Genomic DNA, 14238 nt, shown 5'->3' on the forward strand with positions numbered 1-14238 from the left:
AAATGTAACTGTTTACTTTTATGTTATACTAGCTGTCCCCCGCCAGTCTCGCGCACTTAATGAACGCCCGCTCAATCCCCCTCGCGGGTAGAATTTCGTAGAATCCGTTCTAAGATGATCACTACTCGACGAAAGGAATATTCCTACCTTGCAAAAAGTCTTTAAGCGTTATAGTTACATATACACGAAATATTTGTACGTATCGCAAATAATATGTATAATCTTGTTGTAAATTTTTTCGCTGTAATTTATTTTATCTTGCTGGTTTTGATGCCATTTAAAAGGTTACGTTTTTAATAAAAGAAACAAGTTAATAAAAATTTGTTTCGACCTATTTTTATTTGTTTTTCTTTGTGACAAAGTGATTGAATTTTATCAAGAAATTTAATATACATCAAAAATTTAATTCAAAAAAAAAAAAAACAAAAAGCCATAAAGAAATTAAACGTTTATGGAATTATAAGTGTCAGTAAGGGTACGATAAATTTATTTCAGGGGTTTTTAAACCAAGAATTTAAATGAACATACTCACAGTGACTTGATAACATCAAGGGAGGAGTGCTAAAAATATTAGTTGTGTTTTTAATACTTAATACCTAAAATTTAAGCAATGGCGTCGTGCGACCAGCTAAGCTACAAGATAAGAAAGAGTGATTAAATGAATTGTTTCATCAATCAATCACCAATATATAGTTTGAAATAAATAACTTTGAAAACACATATGCAACGCGAGGGTGCTTTTTCCCAGCCTATTATACGTAACATATAGGAATGTAGTTCGTTTGATAATAAATGATATATATTTACACATTTAAAGCTTTTACAGATATTTCCAATCACTCTGTCTAAAGGCATCATTCTGAAATGTGTTACATTGATTTATTTTTGTTATTGGAATGCGTTAGGCCAATAACTTCTAGCAAAACAAATTCTGCCGGGACAGATGACAAACATTGTTAAGTTCCCGGAACTGAAGTGTACGCGAACTTAACTCTATTCCGATAAAGCTGTAAAAGCCCCTCAGGCTAACAGCAACTACATCTACAGAAATGCAATGCAATAATGCACAGCAATGCAAGATAACAATTATTAATTTTTAAATATGGTAATTGGTATTTTGAAAACAATTTTTATATTATTATTATTTATTTTTCTGACACCCTTGATTTTTGGGTAATATAAATTAACGAAAATAGGTGTAAGTTCTTTTGAGTACTTGTGTTCCTTTGACTGACAAATAAGCATAGCGTGCAAGGGCTATCGGTCACATAAAATTAAAAAAAAATGAACATAAAGAATTAAAATTCAATTCGAAAACAAATAGTTTTTTTTTCCTAAATAATTGTTTAATAAGAAAAGTGTCGGAAATGTATGTGCAACCGAGGTAAGAATTTACGGTGAAGGTGGTCTGTAGAATTAATAATTGCTAAGCCTTTTAAATCAGTCATGCGAACCATAACAAAGAAAAATGTTGTGAATGTTACATTTTCAGTTCGATCTTGAAGTACACCATTGATCCATATTTTTTTTTGACCTCTATTTCGCCTAATGTTAAGTGATAACGAGGTCTACAATTGTACATGCTTACCTAAAAGAAACATATTCATTCTTTTTTTGAAGACTTCTAAGTCATAATTGGCTTGAGATAATGACGTCAGTAGGGTGTTTCACCCTTTTGCTGTTGGCATAAAAAATTGTTAGCAAAACGCTTAGTGTGGGTGGAAGAAATTTAAACTGTGTACGGATGACGTGAGACATGAACAAACGGTTGAAATTCCTTTTCACGGTTCATATTCTTATATGTATAATATTATTATATAAATTCTTTCAAACAGCTAAAACTAGGTAATTAAGTGAATATTATTTTCGTGATAAATACACGCAACGAAAGATCTAGTATGTACAGTATGACTTGTATCGCTTTACAAAACAAAGTACTGATAATGTAAGGCGCAATAAATGTTTGAAAAATCTTAAAACATTTGCAACCACTCGCAGTTGTTCATTTTACAGATTACATTAAGTATTTTAAATAGTATAATGATATTCTAACCTAAATATAGTTTAATTTCGTAACATCATCACACTTGATAAATGAAATCTAGTTTAACTTGCTTCAGTTCGTTGCCTCCGTAATTTTGTTAACGTGAAATTTGAGTAACGTCGGGTAAAGTTAACACATGTATCAACGCTCTTACCAAATTTTGTCGGTTAGTTGTAGTTTCTCCAAAAAAATTATGTACTTTTGTTTGTCTAATCCATACTTTTAAAAGATTTCCACATATGTACTGACTCATTACGATGTCTCTGGAACCATAAGGCTTAGATACTTCAAGGTTTGGTAGGAATATTCCTTTTGTCGCGTAGAGGGCATCTAAAAGGTCATCGAGCGCAGTGCGGGCGGGGGAGAGCCTGAAATAAAAGTAAACAATTAAATGATTTGTGTTTTATCTAGTATAAAGGAGAGAAAAATCTTCATATTTTTAAATATACATCACAATAGGCGTTACATTTTGCTAAGTGGTTCACTTACGAAGGAGCTGGGGAAAACCGTATGGAAGCTCTTCTTTCTTCACGGTCCTATTAATGGTGTATCCGTCATGCGACCTCGCTTAAGTCATGGAAGAGTGACTCTTTTAAAACTGTACCTCAATTGTACACAGAACAACATGAGGGAAGCCACCTTCTCCTGCTTCGCAATCCAATTTGCAGCCACCTCTTCCACCTACTCAGACGTACGGTTGGGGGGCGGCGTTGAAGATTTTTCTTCATCGAGCATTTAGTAGCGATATAAGCAAATATATGTAGCAAAATACAAAATAGTGTTAAATATTCACCTTTTTGTAACTTTTCAAATTATTATTTTAAAATTTTTGACATACAATCTCAATTTGTAATTTTTCCTTGAGATCAAATTTTTTTTCATAACTGGAAGATTCTGGATTCCGGCAAACTACACCGTATTAATTATCTTGTACGAGATAATTATAGTTTAATTAAAATGCGTTGCATATACCGGACGTATGATTTAGTTAGTTTCTCATTTAACCAGCTTTTAAGTATTTCCCGAATGATGTACTCAACTAAAGGTATAGTAGCTCTTGCCTCGTGATCAGCAACAAAGTTTTGTTAGAAAACTCGGGAGTTTCTTAAAGTTTATGACTAAGAATTTTCACTACGAGTCATAAAAGCTGACGGAAATGAATACTGCTAATCCTTTTAAAACAATTAACATTTTATCTTCCCTCATTTATATTTTTAATTCCGTTATTTTGGTTTTTGGTGGTCAATTATGTAAAAGTTTTTTTTTTTATTATCATTAAACTATTTACAAAGTTTAACCAGAGATGTATTAAAAACTAAATATTTTTTTCTGCATATTTACAAATATTATCTATTAGATCATCTATTTACGTATAGAATAAGTTTATCGGTAGCTGCACCAATATGTGATTATTCCAGCATTTCGCTTCGGGGCACTAAACGTAATTTCTAGCTTCAATCATTTTTTAATTTTTTAATGGATGGATTGCATGCATGCATGCATTTATAAATTTTTGTATTACTGTATTAATAGTAATTGTATTAAAACAACAAATACAATTCAAATTTTATTTAATAAAGTAATCAATTAAAATTTCGTATATCTTAACGTGTATCGTATTTTTGGAGATAATATAACGTGTGTACGTTATATTATCTCCAAAAATATATTTATTTATTTAAATTAAATGTTTTACATTTGAACGTTTATATTACTTTCATAATTATTTTTTTTATCTATTTAAGTACTTACAAGATTATCAAACAACTACAAGATTATCAAAACTATCTATATAAAAACTTATTTATTTACATATCCGTTATAGTCATCCGTTTAGGTACCTTTTTAAAGCAAAGGCAAAAAAATTCTATTCTGTTTGTCTCTGAAGAACTACCATTTGTGTTTAAAGGGGGCCATTACTAAGAAATTGCTAAGCTAATATGAAATATTATATCATGGAAAAATGATGAGGGAAACGCGTTTTTAAGCATTACCTGCCTTGTTTTCTGTAGTATAACGCAAGAAAAATAGAAATCAAGGATATGACTATACAATGGAACAAGTGAAGAATGGTTAACATTTATTAGTTTTAGTAGTTAAATGATCAAATTCTTCTTGTGACTACTTATTAAAGTATTATCATACCATGAAATTAGATGTTAAAATAGCGTTGCCTGCTATAAATTTACAATAACTAAACTTTTTGCATTACACTACTTTTAAAAGTATTCTCGTTTAACTAAATTCAATCTTTTTAAATGTGTTGTATATTTAAAATTTAATTTAAACGACGATAAAAACGTTCTCGTTAAAATGATTATTATTTATTGTACAGGATTGGTTATGGATGTAAACCCCGTACCGGGGTGTGTTGATATTTTGGAAGCAAGATTCTTTAAAGTTTTGACACCTATTTTCAATCACCTTGTATAAAGTGATCATTCTGAAATATTTATAATTTATATTCGCAAGGGATAGGTAACAGTTTTGGCAGTACGAATTGCAGGAACAGATAGTAAACAATTATTAATTTTAATATATACGATACGTAATACGAACTTTGAAAACGCTTTTTTCCTACAACATCATTACGTTATTTATTATTTAGGAAACAATTGATTTTTGCATATCTTTTAATATTTTAATTACGTTAATTAATAGCAACTTTAAAGCTGTCATCTCTATAAGTAAGCATATTAAGAATAAAATTATATTTGTACAGAAGATAGTTAATAAAAAACGTTTTTTTTTTTATTTTTGTTTTTTATTGTAGAAACGCTTTAACGATAGCTCTTTGTATTTTATTTTATTTCTTCCACTGAATAGTTATTTCACTTGAGTGAGTTCAAGAGTTCAAGCTCTTGAATGTTGAGTCGTAGTTCGTATAAGAATCTTATTTTAGTAAATGTTCAGGAAGAGAATAAAAGTATCCCGTAGTTAGAAACGTTTTTAATTCACTCGAAATAAGGGACCGTCACGATCGATTCCTGGGGTATTTTTTTGTTGAGGTAAAGAAATAGTATTTATTTGAACTGTAAATATTTATCACTCGTTATAGAACGATAGTCCCATGGAGATCATCTTTCATGAGCATTGAGCAGTGGTAGCCAAATGGTAGAGGACTACGATTGTGATCATAGGTCGCTGGTTCGATTCACGGGATACAATCTAGTATAATTAGCACTTTGTGCATTAATTATATGGAATTGCCACTACTCACAAACAAGTTTTCAGAGGATGGGCGGCAACGTCCTCTGCGTATCACAATTTAACACTGCCTTCACCAAACCGCCCGCCATGCGTAGCGGTTATAGTATATCCCCCATCTTCGGCGGAAACGACGGGGTCATCTTTCAAGAAACGCCAAAATAAGAAAAGAGTTTATCGTTATTTTGTTCCTCTTTAGATAAATAATCATATTTTTAAAACTTTTAATGGTCTTAAACTTTCATCTTTAAAAAAAGAACAAATAGAATATGTTTATCATAATGCATAAGACGCTTATCCAATACTAATGTTATAGTTTTCAATAATCATATGCATATTGATCAACAAGGTTATAGAAATATATTCTATGGAATTTAAAACATTTTCGTAAGCTATGCTACTTAGTTTTCTCGTAGATTGAATTCAAATTGAATTCGATATATCAATTATCTTCGTTTGTTTCTCGAATATTACTTTACTGCCTTAGTTTAACGCTTAAAAATAATTTTTAGCGCCGACAGTATATATCGTATTATGTAAATCATAGAGGAGAGAGCAGGAAAATACACCCAGTAGCTTTGTATTTCTCCGATAGCTGCTAACATATGTAACTGTAAATTGCCTTACTGCTCCGCTTCTCGTGTAGCTCTCGCTCCATATTACTCGTGTTTACTACACGTAAACAATCAGATGAGCACATAACTCGAAGCAAGTTTTGTTTGTTTAATCCGTGTTTAATTTAAGAATATTAATTACTATTATTTTCAATTTCTTATGAAAATGATATGGATGATCTAAAAATCTGATTTTATTCACAATATTATTAACCATCATTTAATAATGTCTAAAAATGGACCATCATTATGTTAGCTGATAGTCACCCATAACAAGGCATAGGTCTTCCCCACGAATCGGCACGGCGACCGGTTTAGGCTGCCCGCATCAAGCGACTTCCCGCGTCCTTTACTATGTCGTCGATTCACCTCGGGGGGCGGAGGAGGAGGCTTTAGCTACTCACGCCGAGAAAATGAAGAAAATGAATGTTTATTATATTTTAACTACCTTTCCGTACATTTTATTTCACGGGACAAGGCGCTCATAGCGTACTATTGTGGTATCTAGTGACATGCCGTAACAATAGCAATACGGCGCAGAGAAATAGCCACAAAGCACAATGATCACTCCTGTTGCATGACTCACTATATTTTTCTCTCTAACAATTTAGAAGGCGTCTTCATCTAGCAAAAAGAAAAATTGTAATAAAATATTATATGACAAACCCGGTTACGGTTTACATAGCCTTTTTAAACATTACCAGAAATGGGTGAAGCATTATTATTTACTCAATCTTTATACAATTGTTTAGGTTAAAATTTAGTTAACAAGTAACAATTTCAAAGGAACGGCAGGCAACCCGTTTACAATAGGCAAATAATCCAAAGATTTCTACTGTACGAAAAACTGCTTGGAATAATACAACGGATTTTATAAAGTTGTCGCAGAGAGCCGGAGTGCTTTGGAACAAATCTCAGCTACTCGCGTTTAGTTTGAGGGGTCGTCTCGTTACAACAGCAGACATTTATATTGTTACGCAAAGGAAATCCTTTTTTCGATTACATTTTATCGCCTTTATTTTCTATAGAATACTTCAATTCTATAAATAGAGCCATTGATTATTTTTGTTTCTACATTATTTTAAAGCAAAAGCTATTAGCAGCTTAAATGAATAAATAATATATAAACTTTTTCGCGACAATCTATTATTTACCATTTGTTCCTTATCGGTTATTGTAGTAACATAGGTATTATTATGACTTAAATAAACTATTTATCATTATAACAATATTATAAGGAATAAAGGAAAAGATATATTGAACAAGTACAGTTGTGTGGTTATGAAAATAACTAAGATATAAAAATAAAGATTATAAGATTTACAACTATAAAGGCGTGCCATGAATAGCGGATAAAGAAGATAGTCGGTTATTTTACTGAATTGTGAGTAAAAAAGGACACCATAGCTTCCAACGATTCCTACAGTAGTCACTTTTATATTTTATTAAACGTAAATTATTTTTCTGCTGTACATATCACCAATAGTTATTATCTCAATACTTCTTTTATGCTTATATTACGTTACAAATTGTAAATGAGTAAAAATGACAAAATTAAAATATCTTTAACTAAAGCCGAGTAATCCTTTTAAGAAATTTTAAAGATCAAAATGAGTAAGATCTCTAAAAATAATACCATTATTTATAAGCCAGAATTTAAGTACTTATATAAAAAATAGTAATGAACACAACAAATAAAAATAAACTCTCAACGGCTAAATTTTGTCTTCAATAAGTTAACGAGTCCTTCAAGGGTCTGAGTACGTATATGCGCATATGTAATGAAGGTCCACAAGATATCTCGGATGTTTCTTTTTTTAAGTCTAAAATTAATGGTACATTATTAAATAGATTTCATTATAGCATTCAGTAGTGAAGTTGATCGTAATGTGTTTCGTTGACTCTTTTGAAAGGTTGATAGTATAACGTATACATTAAACATTGTTAAATTTCATCACTGAACAGTTTCGAGTTTTGGGTGGACTCTTCTCAGCAGATCAGCATTACGAACTGGTAGTTGACTTTAAAAAAATTGAATAACGAGCGTGCAAATGTAATTAAACAAAGACAATATTAATTTTAGATGTGGGCAAATAATGCTATGATCAGGAATTTGGACAGCGTTGGGTAGGGCGTCCCATTCACCACTAGAAAAATTAAATGCTGTTTTATTATTGAGAGTAATAAAAAAGTTGTTTGGGTCTTTGCCCCAATGATCTATATTAAGTGTTATTATAATACATTTACTGTTTCACCTTTGCATTGGTTTTAGGATTGCGGTAACGATTATCGTATTTATTACGCTCCTAATGTTATTAGCATGTAATATTAAATATATTTTTTTAAGAATATTGTGATATGAGATTTTTCGGTCGTAATATATGTTGTAATATATATTATAATAAAACCCTTTTCGTTACGTTTATATAAAAATACTACATTGCTCCGCAAAATTGCCTCATTAATCATGGTCCCTAAACGTACAGATATTAAGAACGTATAGTTAACGATACCGTCAGCTAGAGTTTCATATTTATTTTGTTAATACTGTGTAAATAGAAGATAGATATTTATTTGGTATTAATATAATTATATTTTTTTTCTAATTACTATGATTACGAATGGAGCGGATTGTTTTTTAATATTTCCTAATGGACAGTGACGTAGAGCCGTAATACAATTTAAAGATTTTCTTACCCACACGTTTGTTTGTGAGTAGAGAAGGTTAGTGCTCGTTATTTAATAAAACAGAAGATAGATATTATGTTCATATTTATAAAACTATGTATTTTTTCTAATTAATATAATTACGAATGGTGTGGATTATTTTTTAACATTTCCTAATGGAAAGTGAGGTAAAGCCGTAATACAATTTTAAATTTTCTTACCTATAAGTTTCTTTGTGAGTAGAGAAGGTTAGTGTTCGATATTTAATAAAACAGAAGATAGATATTAGTTCATATTTCCAAAATAATGTATTTCTTCTAATTACTATAATTACAAATGGCTCGGATTGTTTTTTAACATTTCCTAATTGATAGTGACGTAGAGCCGTAATACAATTTAAAGATTTTTTTACCCACAAGATTCTTTTTGAGTGGGTAGGTTAGTGTTTGTTATTTAATCAAACAAAAGATAGATATTAAGTTCATATTTTAAAAATCATGTATTTTTTACTACACTTACGAATGGTGTGGATTTTTTCTTAATATTTCATAATGGTAAGTGAGGTAGGGCCGTAATACAATTTAAAGATTTTCTTACCCACAAGATTCTTTGTGAGTGTAGAAGGTTAGTGTTTGATATTTAATGAGAAAAAGTATGCCATAGCTCCTTGGCTAATAATTTTACAGCTCCTAATTGCTTAGTATAAATAATTATAGTCTATAGACCAATATTTAGTTGTCACCTCAAACAGTTTACACTTAAATTATCAAATGCTTAAAGGCCAATGGTTTAGACAAAGAATAATTTTATGTTACTAAAGAGCCTATACACTGTTTACCTGCATTCTCACCCACAGTGGAAAAGACGTTGGTTGCTTATTTTGAAAACGAAGCCACACATAATGATGCCCGCTTTGTTATTGTCAAGGAAGCGGCAAAATATTTGTTGAAAGCAATTCAGTGCCAGATTTTTGTGAAAATAACATGCACACAATAGCAAAACATGACTTATTGAAAAATAGAAAAAAATTAGAAGCCGGGGTCCTATCTTATAATTTTAAACATCGTATTTTTAATTAATTAAATAATCGTACGTCATACACAATAAATATTTTATGCACTATTATGCAAGTATGAAAAATAATAAATAAATTCATAAGACCGTTAAGAAATTATTAGTCTAATGTGATGAGCGCAGCTGTGGACAAGTTAATGCATTATAAAATCCTGTGTTCAGCGCGTTCATGATGGTTTTGTCTTCTGAACTATCGAATCATGGATACATTAAATGAGGTTATACAGTGATAGGCAGTAAAATCTTTAAAGGAGCGAGTTCGTCATTGATTTCGGAGACTTTAAATATTTAGTTTTTACAAAAAAACAGGTTTTTAAGGAAAAAAATTCTTTTAAACAATAAAAAATTGTTAAAGCTTTATAAATAATTTAAAATCCATAATAACGAAAATGAATACCTTGTTTTATTAGTTTTCTAAAAAGGTGTAAAAAATCTAAAAATTAATATCACATGTTCTAAAAAAACATTTGTTTTGTGGTATCTGTATTGGAATAGTTTACCTAAATAACTTTTAGTTCTTAGTGAATTTACGTTGGTCCATCCTTTTCAACGTCCGGTTTTTCTTTTCCTTTTATATGGCGTTCGAGGAAGCCATGCGAATGAAATAAAAATAAAACAAATCTTATCTCACAATATGATTAATTAAGGTCTTGGCCAAACTGACGCTCGATATACGATGTTTCAGGCCTCGGAGGAAGAAGACTCTGCAAGGAGGTTAGGCTTCTGCAGTTTTATGATGTATACGGATTTTGACAAAAATTTCTCATCAAAATATTATAAATAAAAATTCCATGATGTTCATTATTGGACTCCGTCACAAAAAAGTTTACACGTGATGAGAAGGAGCAATTGTTTTTTAGAATGGGGTGTTGTATTGACAAATTATCTATATATACATACTTTAAAAGCTTTCACGTGTATTTCCAATTATCCTGCATATACATAAATAAAATTTCACACACGTCCAATAAAAAAGTGCTGGGTATTTTACAACTAGCAATTTTTATAGCCTCCATAATTCATTTAACGAATTCTACTTTTATGGCGTAAGAATTGCTCTTGTAAGGGGAAGCTTCGTTTTCATTGAAGATGCTTACCTATAATAATCTTTTTATTCTAAGTCTCAGTCATATTATCAAAAAATATTCGAATATCCCATACATTATAATCATTTACTATTAAAGTATAGACTAGTATTGCAATTAAGAGATTTTTTGTAATTATTTACAGAACACAATAATTAAAAAAATGTACGTGTTTAAAAAATAGACTTTTAAAATTGACGGTCATGTTGTATACTCTAATAAAACGTATAATTTTTTTTTGTGAAAACACAAACTTGTTGGGAAATTTAATAGAAAACTTTGACATTCATTATTATTATTTTAGTTATACAACTGGACATAGGCCTCCATCATAGATTTTGATCGAACCAACGATCGTCTGTCCACCTTGTCTATGTCATAGATATAACGACACTGTTTACATTTGAGTATAAGTTATTACGTAACACTGTATAACACGAAATAAATAAAAAGAATAGTATTCGTATATGTTACTACCTTGTGAACGTTACTACTCTTGTAATAAAAAAAAAGCTTTCGTAGTCGTAATGGTTTTGACCAGCTTTCTAATAGTCACAATGAAAATTTAACACTGATCAACCTTAAAATAAATAAATGAAATGTTTATTTTTTAGGGAGAATTGATAATACCTTAACAATAACAACAAGAACAAATTATTTAGTGTGACATTTGGTTCCAGGTCAATCGTCGTATATGTAATCTCTTAAAGATATAAAGAAAATTAAACTTGAACGCATGTATTTGTATTTCGCATGATTATATTATTAAATATTAACATTTAACGTGTAAAAGTATTAGCCAATATCTGTAAAACAACATAAGTCGTATTTAAACGAAATAGGACGCGGTAATTACGAAGTTGAGATTAACGAATTAAGACAAAGCGTGAACGTTGCCGGGAGTGACCGGCTTTATTCTGACGAGGGTAAGGCGAGTTTTTATTCAAATGTCCTGCGGCGGCAATCTGATTAACCGTTGCTTAAATACCTCCGTGTTTAAATTTTTACACTTACGTTTAATTTATTTTTTATAAGACATCATTCTTTTTTTTAATTTGATATTTTCCATTAACATCTTAGATGAAACCTCGGTTTTGTAATTTAGTGCCAAATAAGCTTTATGACGAGTACGACGGCAATATAAATTGCATTTTCGTTGATGCATTTTGTTCATTTTTATGTTATATTTCATATTATAAAAACTATGAACAATAAATTTTCATATATTCGTATGGAGTCACAGTAACGTTGCTTATTACTATTCAGAAATTACTGCTGCATCGAGCCAGTCATTCTTATGTATTCACTGCCTTCAATACCCAGTGTACATTTAGATATTGCAGACAAGGTTCCGTTTCTACCAGTTTCTATCTACACGAAATTTCGCTTCTTTTGTATTATTTACCTCAGTCGAGTTAAACATAGTTAATTTCTCAATAACTATTGAATATTTAAATATTTATCAGGAATATTTTGCTTTTAAAAAATAAAGCTTTTTAACGGATTTAAAAAAAAAAATTAAGTTATACTCGTTTGTTGAATCAGTGTTTGTGAAATCTCCGGTACGTAGAATAAAAAAACACTTCTTACGTGAAAGCTACACAGATTCACTTGGAAGTAAAGTATTTGTCATTAGCACCATTTTTATTTCATTTATATTTCAGACGATTAATATCTAGGGTCGACGTTTCAGCCCCTAGACGTCCACGTCTAGATATAGGGCCTCCCAAAATACATCTAGATATACCATAATCGCTACGCTCGGCAGGCAGATTGGTGATCATAATGTGGTATCAAGGCACGCATAGGACGCTGTTGCCTATCTAGAAATTTGTTGCGAGCAGTGGAAATGCCATGTAATTAATGCATAAAGTGTAAATTATATAAGATTATATCTCCAAAATCCAACCGGCAAATTACGATCGCAAATCTTAGTCCACTAATCTACCACTGCTTAATGTGGGGTACCTTGATTCTTCTACAGATCTCCACATTGCTAACTCGATTTCGCCTTCTCCATTCCCTTTTAAGTAACCTTGAGCTTTCTTACGGGGCCCATCTAAAACGTTCACGTGTCAGATCCATAAGTCATTACCGGCAACAGACATTGGTTAAAACCTTTCATCTTCAGGTAAATACTAGTACTGATATATAAATACCATTATAATTTAAAATAAACAAAGTATTAATTTTGAAGTTAGAATTTGTCATTTTCCAGTGATTCTTCATTGTGTTTTAGTATTTCGCGTAAAATATTGAAAAAAAAATTGTGCTATTGAAACGGAGTGGAGTGATGAAGAGAACCGAATCGCTGTGATTGCATTACATGAAGTGAAATAAAAGGTATGTACATATATTTTATAAAATCCTTCATACGATTGGTACTAGTCAAATGTTTGTGTACCGGGCTATTGATAGGTATATTGAATCCTCTTCTGTTTCTGACATAAAAAGATCTGGCCGTCGCGTAGTTTTAATACTCAAAAAGCGACAGAGGTATCAAGACACCACTTTCGGAGGAAGTATTGAATCCCAAACTACACCATGTTTAATAACCAAGATCAGTCTTAGAGAGTGACGCTTTTAAAAACTCCATAATAATGAGGAATCCCTAAAATAATTTTTTCGATTGGCAGTGCAAAATATTCCTAAAGAAAGAGTGCGTGCTGTATTTGTGCTCAACGTTTAAAGGAGTAAGTATATTGCAGCCAATAGGTAGCACTTCCAATAAGCCTTATGTGTTTTTAATTGTTTTATATGTATTAAAGTAAGAAATTGTAATAATAGTGAATGTAATGCACGTTTAAAAATGTTGTTTATATTTGTAACAATATTTATGACAAGACTACTTGCTTACCGTTATACGCCTGATTACAAATTTACGCTTCAGTTCATTTACTGTTGAAGGCAAAAAATTTTTGAAAATAGTGTTTTATTTTTAAAAAAGGTTGTTAACCGATTATACGTACAAATATATTTTTAATGATAAGGTTAGCATGTATTTTATTTATTTTCCTTCTGAAGTTTATCAATAATGAGAAATTTATCATTGGAATATGCCAAGTTGTAATTATTTACAACTATTTCTCGAGTATAAAAAGCGTTTCTCTGTATTGATAATTGTATGGTTTAATTAAAATATTTTTAATGTCAATTTTTACTTTTGTGATTACTTACAACTTGCGTGCGAACTTACTTTTGTACAATAAATTCGACGATTTCCAGAATACAAAATAGGCAAAAAATGTTGGTAGCAAAAGTAATATGGGTTAGCTAATTGAGTTTTGTTTTAAAAAAATTGATTTAGTCCAAAACTCTCGCATGGGTTCTATACACGTTATACAAACTTTTTATTTTTTGTTAATTTTGAAATTTTCTCTATAAACACAGCACAAAATTTCTGCATCAATTTTTTCACAATCTTGCTTTATTTCTTTTATAAATACTATAATTATTAAATACAATAAAACATTGTAGTATATACGGCTCCATTTATTCTACACGCCTTTACAAATGCAACGTTTTTTACAGCTTTTACAACTATTTC

Source organism: Battus philenor, unplaced genomic scaffold, assembly GCF_028537555.1.
Source record: "Battus philenor isolate CCGP_79_NKW_IND1 unplaced genomic scaffold, ilBatPhil1.0.hap1 SCAF_12, whole genome shotgun sequence".
NCBI lineage: Eukaryota > Metazoa > Arthropoda > Insecta > Lepidoptera > Papilionidae > Battus > Battus philenor.